The 15730-nt window shown below is 37.7% G+C and overlaps 1 pseudogene; it reads left to right on the top strand.

Moving 5' to 3' along the window:
- LOC113248394 (60S ribosomal protein L35-like) overlaps window positions 1-15299 on the top strand; it is a 36284-nt pseudogene extending 20985 nt beyond the window's left edge.
- The last annotated feature ends 431 nt before the right edge of the window (window positions 15300-15730 follow it).

A 15730-nucleotide genomic window follows, 5' to 3' on the forward strand; every position in this document is an offset into this window, starting at 1 on the left:
CGTACACAGGAAACTCTCTGTACTGTTTTTGCAACTCTTTGTGGGTCTTAAACTGTTTCAAAATAAAAACCTATTTTACAAAATCAAGCATACAACTTTCACAAGAAAACAGAGATGGAAATAATGGGCTGTCCAGAATTATCCAATTCATTAGGTATACAAGAAAAATGCACAGACTTGTTGGGTACTACAATTATGAATAAAATGGTCACAAATTATTAATATTTCCTGAGGGTTACTATCACGATCCTCTAATATGCCAAGTCTAAAACCTTATTAAAAAGTCAGTTTTTCACTGATTTAAAAAAAAAATCTTTAACAATTGCACAGAACCAAAGTCTATTTGGCCATGGGTCTTCATCTTTGAGATGCATACTAGCCTAAACAAATAGTAAACATATAATTCAATAGGGGTATGTCCGCATCTGAAACACAGCACCTATAATAACAATTAAAACAGTCATTTGACCTGTAACAATACATAGATCATCTCCATTTCTGAGACACAACAGTAATATGAAGAATTAAATGGATATTAGTTTTTTTTACTGCTCATTCTGTAAGTATTTATGAGGTGCTATGTATGATGCTGGGAATACAGAATAAATAAACATGATTTATGACTTCAGAGAACTCACATCCGGCCTTGAGAGTAAAAATACACACAATGATACACACATCTACCAATCTCACCCACCCCAGCTTGTGTTACAAATAACTTTGTTTCCAATGCTCTGAATGCAGACAAATGAGTTTGCAAAAGTTACACTGCAACAGGAATTAAAATTTGTTATCAAGCAGTTTCTTCCTGACCACAGCTAGGTAACAGGAGTTAATAGTTCCCAAAGTGGAGAGGAAGCAAAAGCAAGATAAGAGGCGACTGATTATGGTAATAAAATAATTAAGGTCCATTAAGATCAATTACCAACATAGAGATTTTAGCAATTTTCTTTTTAGTCATTCACAGTGGTCCTTCCTTCTCTTACTGCCTTATGCCACAATATTTATTATCCAGAAAGAAAATTAACCCAATCAGCCCTTCTCCCTCATTTGATACAGAGTGCTCAGATTCTCAAAAGAATGAATCCTGCATTCATTCCATTCTGTGTGTTACATTCACGTTTCCTTTGCTTCTGACTTGCCCCAGCACAACACAATTTCAAAACCGGGTGTGAGAGCCACTTACCACAAAGCTCAAGGTTCTGGAAGCCAGCACTGGTATCTGCTTTATTCCTAATCTACTCTTATTGAACTTTCTTGTTTTTAAAAATCAGATGCTTAACATCCTTGAGTGTACTGCAAGATTTAACTTGGAAAAAGTTGTATGTGTAATGTTTATTATTGATAGGTATGCTTTTAAATTTACTTGTTAGCTTTGAGAGGCAAACTTTATGTCTACTCACCAAATGGTAGTTATAATTCTGAATGCAGAGTGTGAGCCATTTAAACCAGATCCGTTTTAAGTAGGTCCAAGTCTAGACTCCTCCAGTTGCCTATTTGTAAAATAAATTCTGTGTATTCTCTCTTTCAGTTTACCTGAGTCATCTCTGATCAGTATCAGTGTTTGGTGGGGGTGGGGGGGGCAGTTAAATTAGAAACTTCTTTTGTATTTGGCATGAAATCTACAATAAAATAGAAACTACTCTAAATTGACATTCTCTTCACAAATACCCCCACTTCTTTACGGCAAAAAAGAAGCCATTTGTAGGTAGTGTATAATCCTTATAATATTCACTTGGTCAACAAATACGTATTGAGCACTTATTCTGTGCTAGGCACTGTTCCAGAGATTGGGATACAATAGTGAACAAAACAAACACCCGTGCCTTCATAAAGCTTACATTCTAACAGGGGAGAAATAATCCACAGATATGAGAAATGATACAGGGACATGACAAATAAAATGCCCATTTGCACAAAAATGTAGGGGCTGATTATTTTATAATCAGGGGGCATGGTCAAAGTTATGTGACATGAGGGGCACCCGGGTGGCTCAGTTAAACGGCTGCCTTCAGTACAGGTCATGATCTCAGGGTCCTGGGACTGCACCCCATCTCAGGCTGGCTTTCCTGCTCAATGGGGTTTCTGCTTCTCCCTCTGCCTCTGCCTCTGCCCCCACCCCCACTCGTGCTCTCTCTCTCTCAAATAAACAAAATCTTCAAAATAAAAAAAAAAATTATGTGATGTGAGAAATCAGTTTTTTTCATGTGTGATTACAACATAATTCTGTCCTTCATCTGGTATAGTGTGCTTGTTTCTGACATAAACAAGTGAAGACATTGGCCATAACTCTCACTACTGGGCAGACAATACAGGAACTGGGCACCTACATGCATTCTCAGCCACAGTATCTGAGCCCAGCTCTGACTGATGAGCAGAGGAGAGCCTGCGTGAGCACCCAGACAAATATGAGGTCCTGGAGGTACCTGTTGGTACTCCAGACCCACGGCCAAAGGTACGTGTTGAAGGGGTTATCTCTTCCTCTTGTGAGGCAACTGAAGTTCCCCAAAGGACGCCTGAGGGCACTGGTCTAAGGGACAGGAGTGGGTGCTTTGAAGCTAAAGAAGAAAAAGGAAAGAAAAGGAGGGGTCAGGAGAGAGTATATGTGTGTGAGCACCCTCACCTTGAAGTACCAAATCCACAGTCCCTTCCCTTGGGTCCCTTAAGGGAAAAACAAAGTCACAACTTTGATATTCATGTGATGTTTTCATTATAATCAGGTGTATGTTTGATCTGGGAATAAAACTAAGCATACAGGAGAGTCTCAGGAAAAGGATGACAGATGCCCCCAAAACATACTGCTGGGCTTTCCAGTGGAGACAGCGTACACACACAGACTCATAAGCAGAGTGTCCGCAGGTTCTCAGCAACAGCACAATGATCCCCTGATAAAAGGCAAAAGAAACAAAACAACAATAACAAAACAAAAACAAAAACCAACCTCCCATACATGAGATTGTGAGACTGAATTCTAGATTATCCCCTACACACACACACACACACACAAACACAAACACACACACATATATACAAGCAAGGAGTGTTCTTGAGGACAGGTGGAGTTTGTCCTACCAGCCTAAGTATGTACAAATAGGAAATGATAGTACGTACAATGCATGCATCTTCTTCTGGGGAAAGGTGCTCTAGCATTTCAGAGTATAATCATACAAGTAAAGTTCCCGGCAGCTTCTATATGGTTGCACCCCGAGTAATGACGTCAAAATAGAGTCTAAGCCCTATGTGACCAATTAACTCTACAAAAATACACAGTAAACCTTAGTACAAATTTGAGCCACATAATCAAATGATATAAAAATCTGTATTTATGTTCTGCCTACTAATAGTTTACATATGGATTTTCCATATAAAATATATTGTATTACTGAAAATAGCCCAGAATACACAGCACACTTTTGATTAATATTTCTGGGGACATATGGACTGGGGTAGAGCCCACAGGAAAAAAACTATCAGCAGTTACAGGACTGGCTTTTTGGTTAGTATATTATGTATTTTCTTTCCTTTACTTAAAACTTGAGCCATGTGTACAACGTAATTTGTGAGTATTTTATTTATTTTTATTATTATATTTATTAATATTTTATTAAGTCTAACCTTATAGAAGTAAAAATATAGATAAGTTATTAAGTTATTTTTAAAAGCAATTTTTCAATGTTTTCATGTTTGAGTAATTAGTTAATGTAGTGAATGTTTATATTTTGTTCATGTCCTTTTATTGAGTACATTATAATTAATTACCAAGCTATCAAAACACTTGCATGGTTTAAAAAAATAAAACAATGGTTCAAAATATGTTTCACTTCAAAGTATCAACTTGCTCTAGTAAGTTATTTTAACCACAGCCAAAACAAACACATTCTAAAAGCAGGGCAATTTAAATACAGAGTTGGTGGTATTTCAGGTCATCATTACAAATTCTCCTAGTTTACTTACTGGTAAATATGCTCTCAAAGACAGAGCTTTTGAAGAGTAAATAAAACATTGGATTTAATACTACATTCGGCCAAGTCATTTTGAGGATCCTAACTTCTTTGGAGTGCAAATAGCGAGGCTTCAAAGAGAATGAGAAAGCCGAGCACACAGGCCAGGGACATCAGATATTGCCAGAGTCCACAGCCAACAGGAGACATGCTGGGACTGCAGTCTTTCTTACCTGCTTCTGTGGTTACTAAAGAAAAAGAGACAGGTTTATCTTCCAGACACCTATCACGGAGCAGAATCACTCTCCAAAACACTCAGAGAGGAGCTACTTCTCCCTGGTATACCGATCCCTATAGCAGCTAGGTCAGAAGCAGAGGCATTTCCATGAGCCTGCTGGAGAAGACAGTGTGACAGTCTGTAACTTCATTGTTTTTGCTGAAGGTTTACAGAAAATCAGAAAACTAACCCCATTCTGTATTCCCTGGAGCCAATATTTTTCTAAAGTGATTCTGAAGATAATTCCTAATGAATCTAATAAATATCTTGATACAGATGAAATGGCAAATGGGACCTGAATTTTGCTTACTACAGATAAAAAGTCTATCATAAACATTACTAGATTTAGATACAATAAACGTGTGCCAAACTGAACTGATACCTGTAATCTTCGTATATCTGGTCTACCATATATATTTTAAAGAACATTATCCTAGATGAACAGTGATCTGGATTACCAAATAAAATAAATTGAGTAAAGATTTTTCTAACTCTAAATATGCAAGTATTATGCCATAGTGTAGACCAGTTACCTAGATAACGTTTTTTTGTTTTCATTTTCCTTGCATGATATATACTGGGTCCACCTTTGGCTTGTTCAGATCTCAAAGTCACTCCTCAAGACATTGATTCTGACTATCCTATCTAAAGCAGTATCGCCTTGTTGTATTTTTTTACCCTGCTTTATTTTTCTTTATGACATGTACATCATACTGCCATTATAATATATATTAGTTTATTGCCATATTCTCCAGCAGAATGTGAGGCTCTTCAAAGAAGAGGGTTTTTTTTACTAAATTCACTGTCATATCACCATTGATGGAAGAATGGATAAATAAAATGTGATACATACATACATATTATTATATTATATTATATAGGTAATTCGGCCATAAAAAAAGAAGGAAATCCTGACATTTGTGACAACATGGATGAACCTTTAGGGCATTGTGCTAAGTGAACTAAGTCAGACAGAGAAAGATAGAGTATGATCTCACTAGTGTGTGGAATCTAAAATATTGGACTCATAGAAATAGAATGCAGACTAGTGGTTACCAGCGGTATGTGTGGGCCAGGGAAGGGGGTGGGGAGAAGTAATAGGTGAAGGTGGTTAAAGGTGGTTAAACAGAATTCCAGTTATTGGATGAATTTAAGTTCTAAGGATGTACAGCATGGTAACTCTAGTTAACAATATCGTGTTGTATATTTGAATATTGCTAAGAGAATAAATCCTAAAAGTCCTCACCACAAAACAAAACAAAACAAAAGATAACTATGTGAGATGATGGATGTGTTAACTAACCTTATTGGGGCAATCATTTTGCAATATGACACATACATATCAACACAACATATATCAAATCATCACTCTGAACCCCTTAAACTTACACAGTTTTGTATGTTGACTGTTCCTCAATAAAGTTAGGGGGTTAAAAAAAAACTTGTTGAAAAAAATAATTAAGTGGAAACACTATGTGCAGAGAAAATGGCTGAGATTTTCCAAAACTGATGAAAAACATTAACCCACAAATTCATAAAGTGCTATAAATCCCAAGCAGGATAAATGGGGGGGAAAAAAGCCATTCCTTGTCACATCACAGTAAAACTGCTGAAAAAAAAAAAAACCTTTGAAGTAGTCAGAGGAAAAAAGTCATACTACTTTCCAAGGAACAATACAACTGAGAGCCGCCTTCTCCACAGAAATGTTGGAAGACAGTGAAGTCTATCTTAATATGCTGAAAGACAGCAACTGCCTATCTACAACATTACACTTAGTGAAATCCCCTTCAAAAATCAGGATGAAATAAATACTTTTCCAGCAAACAAAAGCTTTGAGAAATTCATCACCAGCATACCTGAATTAAAAAGAAACACTGAAGGAAATTCTTCAGGCAGAAAGAAAATGATCCCAGAAGCCAAGAAATGAAGAGATGAATGAAGAACATCAGGAAAAGTAAAATGTGAAATAAATATAAAAACAAATGAATTTTGGGGCGCCTGGGTGTCTCAGTTGTTAAGCGTCTGCCTTTGGCTCAGGGCGTGATCCCAGCGTCCTGGGATCGAGCCCCGCATCGGGCTCCATGCTCCTCTGGGAGCCTGCTTCTTCCTCTCCCACTCCCCCTGCTTGTGTTCCTCTCTCCTGGCTGTCTCTCTCTCTGTCAAATAAATAAATAAAATCTTTAAAAAAAAAAAACAAACGAATTTTGACTAGGCAAAACAATGATCATAGTGCTTTTTGCAAGGTTTTACATATATGTAAAATACCTGCACGTAACAATAATTGAAAAGACAAGAGGAAGTGAAACCACATTAAAGTCTTCAAATTTACAAACATAATCAGATAAGTGGTAAAAGTAAATGGACAGCCCAGTGTCACCAGACACTAGTGGGAGGTACTAATGTAAAAAACAGAGACCAAAATAATAAACAAATAAACAAACAGAACTGTCTGTAAAGAAACAGACAAGGCAGGGAAGAGAAAAAAAAAAAAACTAAATGCACTCAGAAAGTAAAAGGTTAACTCATATACATAGAAAAATAAGAAAAGACACTATATCCATGAAACAAGAAAAGAAAGCAAAAAAAGAATGTTCAGTAAACTAAATATAAAGCGTTTTTTGAAAATTAAAATGATAATAGCACAAACTAAAATTTCAGTGAAAGGATTTGAGGATAAAATTAGGTAAATCTCTCAAAAAGTAGAATATAAGGAAAAACATGAAATACAGGAGAGAAAAGATCAATTCAGGCATTTCAACATCAGAATAATAAGAAGAAATAATTGGAAGAGAAAAAAGAATAGATAAAACAGAAGGGATGAAATTTTTTTTTAATTTAAAGAAAATTTCCCAAAATTGAAAGGCAAGAGTTTCCAGATTAGAAGTAGTAACCAAAGGAATGAAAGAAAAGTTATTATAAGGAACATCATTTAAAAATTTCAGATCACCAAGGACAAAGAAAAGATTCAATAATTTCCAGGGAGAATTAAAAAATAAAAAGTCCAGATTCAAGGATCAAGGATCAGCATGGCATCAGATTTCTCTATAGTGACACTAGAAGCCCACAAATCAGGGGCAGTAATGTCAAATACTCTGCAGAAAAACGACTTTGATCTTAGACAACTCTACCCGACTGAACAAGAAATCACATGTGAGGACAAAACAAAATCATGACCTACATGTGAGTTCCCAAAACTTTACTTCCCATACCCCCTTTTTGACTAACTACTAAATAATGTTCTAAACCAAATTATGGGAGAAAACCAAGAAAGACATGGGGTTCAGGAAACAGGGCATCCATTATAGAAGCCAAGTAAAGAGAACCTTTCCTAGGGTGGTGAAGAGGAGTCGCAGGGTGGCAATTATGCATTGGGCCTTGTAAGCAACCAGTCCAAATCCAAACAGAAGGGAGGGCCCCCAGAAGGATGTGCTTCCAGCTCTCCCCCTCCCTGAACAAAAGGACCTAGACTGATTACCTAATATTTTCATAGGGACTGGGTGTATTGCAGGGGAGACTTAAACTTCTGGCAGACAGCTGAAAACGAGTTAGTGATCATTTTTGCTAAAGTACAGAGAAACCTAAGGAAAGATAAAAGAAGGAAAGAAGGAGTGAGACAGAGAAAGCCAATTATTAACTCTGGGAAACCCTAAACTTGTAAAAGATAGGAAATGTAACTATACCTTGGCATACATCACATCTGTGAGTAATATTTATATAGTTCCACCAATTTATATAATTACACCAATAGTGTAATTAGTGAATACTGACGCAATCAAAAATGATAAAGCAACACTAAGAGAAGATTAAGAGGGGGCATGTATCCTGAGGTTGCAGGATGTGGTTTCTTATTAAGAGCACTAAGTTTTTATCTTCCATAGTAAGAAGTCAGTAAATAAGAGCCAAAGCTGAAAAAAAATCAAGAAATGATGTTGCAAGCAAGTTATTAGAAAAATGGCAGTAAACAGCAGAAGAAACAGCTTAAAGTTGAAAGTGGTTGCCTCCAGAGACCAAGAATCAAAGAGGAAAGGAGTGGAGCCGGAGATTGCTGTTTTTTATTATGAGCTTTGTAAAAGATTTGACTTTCTCAATAATGTACATGTAGAACTTTGATAAAATAATATTAAATTTTAAAAGAGGGAAGGTGACATAAAGCTTTGTGAGCCACAAAATAAAACTAGAGTGAGTCACTGGTATGACACTAAACGCAAAATGCTCAGATTTTAAAGCTAAAACCTTGCTTTTCTATTCATTCTTGCTTTCTCATTCTTCTCAGGAGATTGATTAATTCACAGTAAAAAAAAAAAAACCCTCTGTGAACTACTAATTAGTAGCAATTAATGTCCCTTTTCCTTACGTCCAGTTGCAAATCACTGTTGCCTAAGAACTAGGGACTGCCAAGCTCATTCTAAAGAGGTGTACAGCTCATAATGTACCTTGTAAAAGCCAAGGTGAAAATCCACACTTCTTGTTCTAGTCCCCTTGTGTGGCTAAACAAAAGGCATAAATAGCAATGTGACTCTCGGCAGAACTGAATGTGTACCAGGTGCAAGGACAGATCGCACTTCATGTTAGTGAATACTCCAAGGATTTCACTGCTAAACGACTTCACTCTGCTGAGAAGAATTACTGCCACCAGAGGACCTTTATTAGCAGAAGCAACTATGAGTGAATGAAAATGCAACAAAAAGCAACACAGGCATTTCCAAAAAAGCACTAGAAAATCAACGCCTCTTTGGATTTATCCAAAGAACAGCCCCTCCTCCCACTTTCAGATCCAGCAGCAGTGGTGTGCGGCTTTATCACGCCAGTTTTCCAGCTAGATGCTAACAAAGAAGTGTCCCCTTTGTTGCTTTCTTCTGCCTAAAAACATTTTTAAGCTAATATTAGTATCAGGTTAGCATGGCATTGCAGCCATGATTCTCATCTACGATTTGGGGAAAATTAAAGTATAACAATGGAGTTCTACTGGGCATTCTCTACATTCCCTCATTTCTTACTTGTGTAAATACTGCTTCTTGCCTGATGACCATAAGTGGTGAAATTTACACAGGGATTACTTTGTCCCACTGGTCAAGTGAGCCCACCAAATACTGAATGCTCCAACTCCAGTTCCTGAGTTCAGCCATATCTAGTTCACCTACTCCCAACTGCCAAGAAGAGACTATTTGTCCCATTTTGAAACACATCTCCCACAGAGGGAATAAAAATTTCTATAGAACAAGCAGTTAGGCATCATGTGTTATGGAAAGAAACCAGTGTAATCTGGGTTTTAAGAAATTCTGGCTGTGGAATGTCTCTGAAAATGATTATGCAGTCACAGGATCCCGTTAGCCATTTCTGAAAACTTGATTTCCATTGTGCTGGCTACTTTGGCATGTTTTCTAATTCTCAGATGGTTTCCATTCATTCAACTCAAAAACATAAGTGCTAATTGCCTTGCTCTGGACTCTCTTAGTAGGTGTAAACTTTCCATCTGAGGCATAAGGGTCTAGTCCCATGATTCTTGTTAATGTGAATAAATACAGCTCTACAGTAAACTGTTGGCCAGGGTAAAATAACTCTCCAAACATATGGACTCAAGATGATCATTCACACACAAGCAACAAAGAACTGAATCCAAGAACCTTAATGTTTAGTTTTCCTCCTACCTCAGTCTGGTTTTCTACCTCATTTATCTGCAAATAGGTGAAAAGAAGTCATTCCTTGATATCTAATAAAACTGTGTTGCACCTTTCCTGTATAGAGAGATATTGTCAAAGTGAGGATTTTTTCACCCATCACCACCTGTTCCAAGGGGACATTTACTAGGCATGATACACAGGGACAGACAGGACCTATATACAAAAACAATTAACTGTCCATGCCAAGTAGAGTTCCCTAAGTGACAAATGAATGACACAAATGAAATAATGCCATAGAAATTGGGGAAAGAGGGGTACATTGGGCAGGGCAAGCATCAGGAAAAAGTGACAATGAACTGAGCTTTTAAGAAAGTTTGAGAATGAACTAAATGGAGAGGCAGCATAGAATAATTTTAAGAATATGAACTCTGGAACATACTGCCTCACTTTAAATCCCAGCTGTGCCACTTAGTTAGCTGTGTGGCCTTAAACAGGTGCTTAATATTGCTGAGCATTAATTTCTGTACTTGTAAAAGTAGAATTAAATAGTATCTGCCTTATCAAGAGATGTTGAGATTAAATTTAGTTAAAACACATAAAGGACTTTAGAACAATGCCTGAAATAAAGTCCATAGATGCAGTTACTGTTGTTATTATTATTATACTTATTATATTATTTATTATTATTATTATTGTTATTAGTATTATTATATGGAAGAAGAGTGGAAAAGACATTCCTGGCAAGGAAAATACTCCAACAACTTTTAAAAATTAATAAATTATTTAATCATATTTAATCACATGGTTATGCTGATATGAAAAGCTCGTGCTAGCACCAGCATCAGCAACTTTTTCCATTTGTCCCTGATAAAAATGAACCAGCAATTTGAAAAGGTAAGTATTTAAGTGGTGAGATTTTACTTCATTTATGAATTGCCCACTGTGAGTTTTCATTATTTGCCCAAAACGTAAAGAGTGGAAGCATATGTCATTAATCTAAAAAAGAGACTTCACATATTTGTTTCATGACTTCAGCTCATTCAGACATGAAGACCCAGGTGCACTGCATGCAGGTATTAGCACAACACCAAAAAACAAGAAAACGAGGTGCTAAACAGTCCACGTGATTTCGAACTCATTCCTCCAGTCACTATGAATGCAAATGTCTCATTTACATAAAGCCCACTCATACTGATGCTAATCGGAAGCAAAGGAGAAGCTATCACCTCCTAGCCAGCATTAGATACAGGAAATCAGAATTCAAATTATTCCCACTGGAAATGGTAATAGGATCTTTCAAACTATTATGTTGATCAGCTTTAATATTTGGATATTAATTCAAGAAATACCTGTTGAGTAAAGAGCATTTATTGAGTGCTTACTAGGACTCAGGCATTGTCCTAAACGTTTTTATGCATTTTTCATATAATTTTTTACAATAATCCTAATTAAAAGGTTCCATTATTATCCCCTCTCTTACTGATAAAGAATTGATGTTTAAAAAGAATGAGGGACTTGCCTAGTATCCCAAAGTGTGTCTATCTGATTTTAAAGCCCATGCCACCCACTTAATATTAATTAATTTGTTTAACTCCAATGGCACCCATCTCCATGTACTCATTTCCACTCCCATTCCTAGAAACAAAGCATCCAAAGAGTGGCTCCTTTTCTTCCAAAGCAGAAAGGAAAAATACGGAAGGAATAAGAATGGTAATAGCAACAATACCATTGAATTGTCCACCTGAGTACAAAGGACAAAACCCAATACTTACAATGTCATTACATGCCATTCTGTTTTAATCAGGCAAGGGTAGCAATAATCTAAATCTAACTAAGGAACTACATTGCCACACACCCCAGGTAGAAGATGGGCTGCTTACGTGGTTGTTTTTAGCAGCTACCGAGGACAATTTAAAAGGTTTAATGCAAGGAAATAAGATTAGTACATTTATAGCCAGATGCATCTGATAATTTCTCATGGTACCAGAGTTCTTAAAATGTTTTATTTCAGGCAATCTGTAGGAGTAAGACATAGGAGCCAAGTGAATCAGCACAGAAACTTGCTGTTGATTCTTTGATTTTGAGAGCAATATTTGTTTTCATTTTGAGAAGACTGTTTTGGGATCTTGCACCAGCTTATATGCCATTCTGTTGGCAGATGCTTCTCCCATGGATTTCCCCACACAACAAAGGGTCTCAGCTCCACTAAAGACTCCCACGCCCTACCTCCCTGGGTTTTCATACCCACACTGCTATGCAGGTTCCCACAGAGGGATCCTTTTAATATTGCATCTCTTAATTCCAAGCACCACCCACACTACAAGATTCAGGGGAAACTCACTTTACAAACAAGTTGGGGGTAATTATAATCAAGTCCAACATAAGGCAGCAACTTTAAAACCTTTAAATACGGTTATTTCCAGAGTTCGTGGGAAAAGTTTAAAAAAAAAAAACATAAAACAAAGTTAAGCTCTTTCAAATGAATCCCACGGATGCATATCCACATTACTGTCTTCTATACACACACTTTTATAAGAAATGCACTGCCTCACCACAGAAGTCTCTTTTCTTGTGGGATCAAGCCATAAGACACCAGCAGCAATGGAGTCCCAAACCTAGGTTTAGCCACCAATAACCACCATGGTGGATGGTAGGGTGGGGTGAAGAAATTTTAATACTCTAGGTTAGTCTCCACACACCCTAGGCCCAGGTAACCCTCTCACTCTTCCTGGTTCTTCAGCAGAGAAGCATTGTATCAACACACACAGAGAAATTTTCGGCAAATGTTACCAGAGAATTTTCCAGAAAATCACAACCTCAATCCATATTAAGGAAAATAAAGATTTCCTTAAATACAATATATGTTGACTTTCTTCTCAGAGTGTGTGGTTTCCCATGGACTCATTCTCATGCCCAGAGGCCAAGTCCAGGAAAAGCAGAGTCTTTCCACACCACTAAGGCAATTGCCCCTATTTACCCTCTTCTGACCATACCACAGCCTAGCTAACACTTCAAAGAGATCCCTTTTCTTTCCCTTGAGCTTGATCAAATTCTTGGACATGACATCGGTCATACTCATCACTGTAAACAGAAGGATCAAATGAGGACTCACCATTGCCTGGTTTATGGCAACTGTTCTGTAGTCAAGAGCAATGTTCTATCACTTCCATTTGAAGGGGGGGGAGTTATTTAATACAAACAGAAATTAAATAAAATTTCCTTATATACTTCCATTCTAAAATTGCAGCATTTAAAGAAAAAGCCCATGCATTGGTTCTGTGAGTTTTGTAAAATATTAAGTGCTGGTCTGTTCTGTTGTTCCAAGTAACACCTACTTAGTGCAATAATTGTGTGTATTTATTAGACCAGGCTGTCATACTTACGTGCTATCCATGGTAAGTATTTCATAAGTTGCTCTGTATTAGAGTAGCCTAAGTCTTAAGAATGCCATAAATATTTTTTTTCTTTATAGTTCAGAGTCCCTCGTCCATTCCCACTCTTCTCCTTTTCTGACTTCCTTTATTCCCTCCTCCCATTGCTTCCTTCTTTCAGCTACTATGTTTTCGCCCCAGAATATTTGAGAACTAAGGTTTGGAAGCAAATCTGAAACATCTAAAATACAAGAAACTAAAATTGTATATTGTGCCTTTCCCAGGTCCTTAAAAGTCAATGAATATAAAGCAATATACAAAGCATAGAGCTTGCTATTGCTTTTAAAGCTCTAACATTTTTAGAAACTCATGGAAAGCCTGGCAGAGAAATTAAAAAGTAGCTTCATTATTCAGTGGTTCTTAACAGAATTATAGAGGGAGTAATTTGGAAGATATAGATTTGACACCACCATCCCAGTCATAAACTGACAGGACAGAAATTATTTACCTAAACCAAGAGTCAGGAAACTAAGGACAGTGGACCAAAAACCCAAGACACTGCCTATTTGTGTTAATAAGATCTTATTGGTTAATACGTTGCCACACCCACGCGTTTACATATTGCTCATGGCTGTTTTTGTGCTGCAATGGCCAAGTTGAATAATTGTGACAGAGACTCTGGTCCATAAGGCCTGAAATATTTACTATCTAGCTTTTACACCAAAAAGAATATAATACTCAAAAAACTTATGTCTCATACATTAATTAATATGAACAGAAACAAGATCTCTGAAAGTATATTCATCATCACATTTGTATCTTACATTGTCCATGTATTCGGAAGTCGCCACTGCTGCTGTGATTGTTATAACATGCTGCATCTATGTCCTATAGTGCTTATCGGTAGTTAAAAGGAATAATGCTCAGTCTTTTTCACAAGCAGAACATGTAGAAATTGGCACTTGGCTTAGTCACTGCCAAACCTACCAGCAAACCCTTCTGCAAACTTCTTGGAAATTTCTCTTACTGGTTTTTTTTTAAAGACTTTATTTATTTATTTGACAGAGAGACAGCCAGCGAGAGAGGGAACACAGCAGGGGGAGTGGGAGAGGAAGAAGCAGGGTCCCAGCGGAGGAGCCTGATGTGGGACTCGATCCCGGAACGCTGGGATCATGCCCTGAGCCAAAGGCAGACGCTTAACGACTGCGCTACCCAGGTGCCCCTCTTACTGCTGTTTCTGATTGCTATAAGCCATGATGTTCCAATGATTGGTCTGAAGGCATTAATGCTGGAGTTGAGTACAGAACCAAATTTCACTAGTTCAAATTCTGATTCTACAATTAATAGCTGTGCTTTGGTTTCCTTGCCTATAAAAATGGGATAATAACAGTATTTACCTCGCAGGTAAAGACACCTAGGATAGTGTTGGGCAATATGTGCTTACTTAGCACTCCGTGAATATTAGCCATAATTTTATTATTTGAAGGTATGCTTCACTCATCGTGAAACATGTGTTGTGTACTTTACCTTATAATTCTAAAATTGATTGTGTGTTCCACATAATAGTTTCATGGTAAACATGGTTATGTCCTAGAATTAACCCAGTAGTCAACCAGTAAGGATATGTACAGAATCCACCCCATGCAGAGCAAGACATTAAAAACTGCAGGGATACGAAGTAAGCATGAGAGCTCTTTCCCTTGGCAGTGGCAGCAGACGGTGCAGATGTGGCCAAGTTTAAGGTTCAAGACCCTCACGGCAAGGAAGAGGAGCTGCTTAAATAGCTGGAAGACCTGAGGGTGGAGCTGTCCCAGCTGCATGTCACCAAAGTGTCAGGTGGCTCGGCTTCCAAACTCTCCAAGATCCCAACTGTTTGCAAATCCATCGCTCGTGTTCTCACCATCATCAGCCAGACTCAGAAAGAAAACCTCAGGAAATTCTACAAGGGTAAGAAGGACAAGCCCCAGGACCTGCAGCCAAGAAGACACAGGCCCTGTGCCACCAGATGAATAAGCAGGAGAACCTGAAGACCAAGAAGCAGCAGTGGAAGGAGCAGCTATACTCACTGCAGAAGTACGCCAAGGCCTGAGCACCAGCATCAATAAAACACAAACTGAGGAAGAAGAAAAGTAAGCATAAGATAGAATCCAGTCCCTAGCAGAACTACTAGCACTGGTACCTGGAGGAATGGTTCTATCTGCCCATAGCACAAGCAAACCAGAAACAAAAAAAAACAACAACAACAACAAAAAAACCACCACCAACAACAAAAACCAGTGATTATCCTCTGACATTCTTCCAGGCAAAAGGGAATGGGGAAGTCAGAACACCTTAACATAGAATGAGGCATGGAAATCCCATTGTAATTAGTCTGTGCCACTCCCTTTACCATTTGTAAAAATTCAAAGGGAAGACAGAGGTCAATGAAGCCTGCAGTGGTCATGTAAGGAAGGCTCCATGGATGTGGAGAAATATGAGTTTATTCATATAAACAGAGAAGGAGAGGTCTTGTAAAGCAAA

This window comes from Ursus arctos, unplaced genomic scaffold (genome assembly GCF_023065955.2).
Source record: "Ursus arctos isolate Adak ecotype North America unplaced genomic scaffold, UrsArc2.0 scaffold_1, whole genome shotgun sequence".
In the NCBI taxonomy this organism is placed as follows: Eukaryota; Metazoa; Chordata; class Mammalia; order Carnivora; family Ursidae; genus Ursus; species Ursus arctos.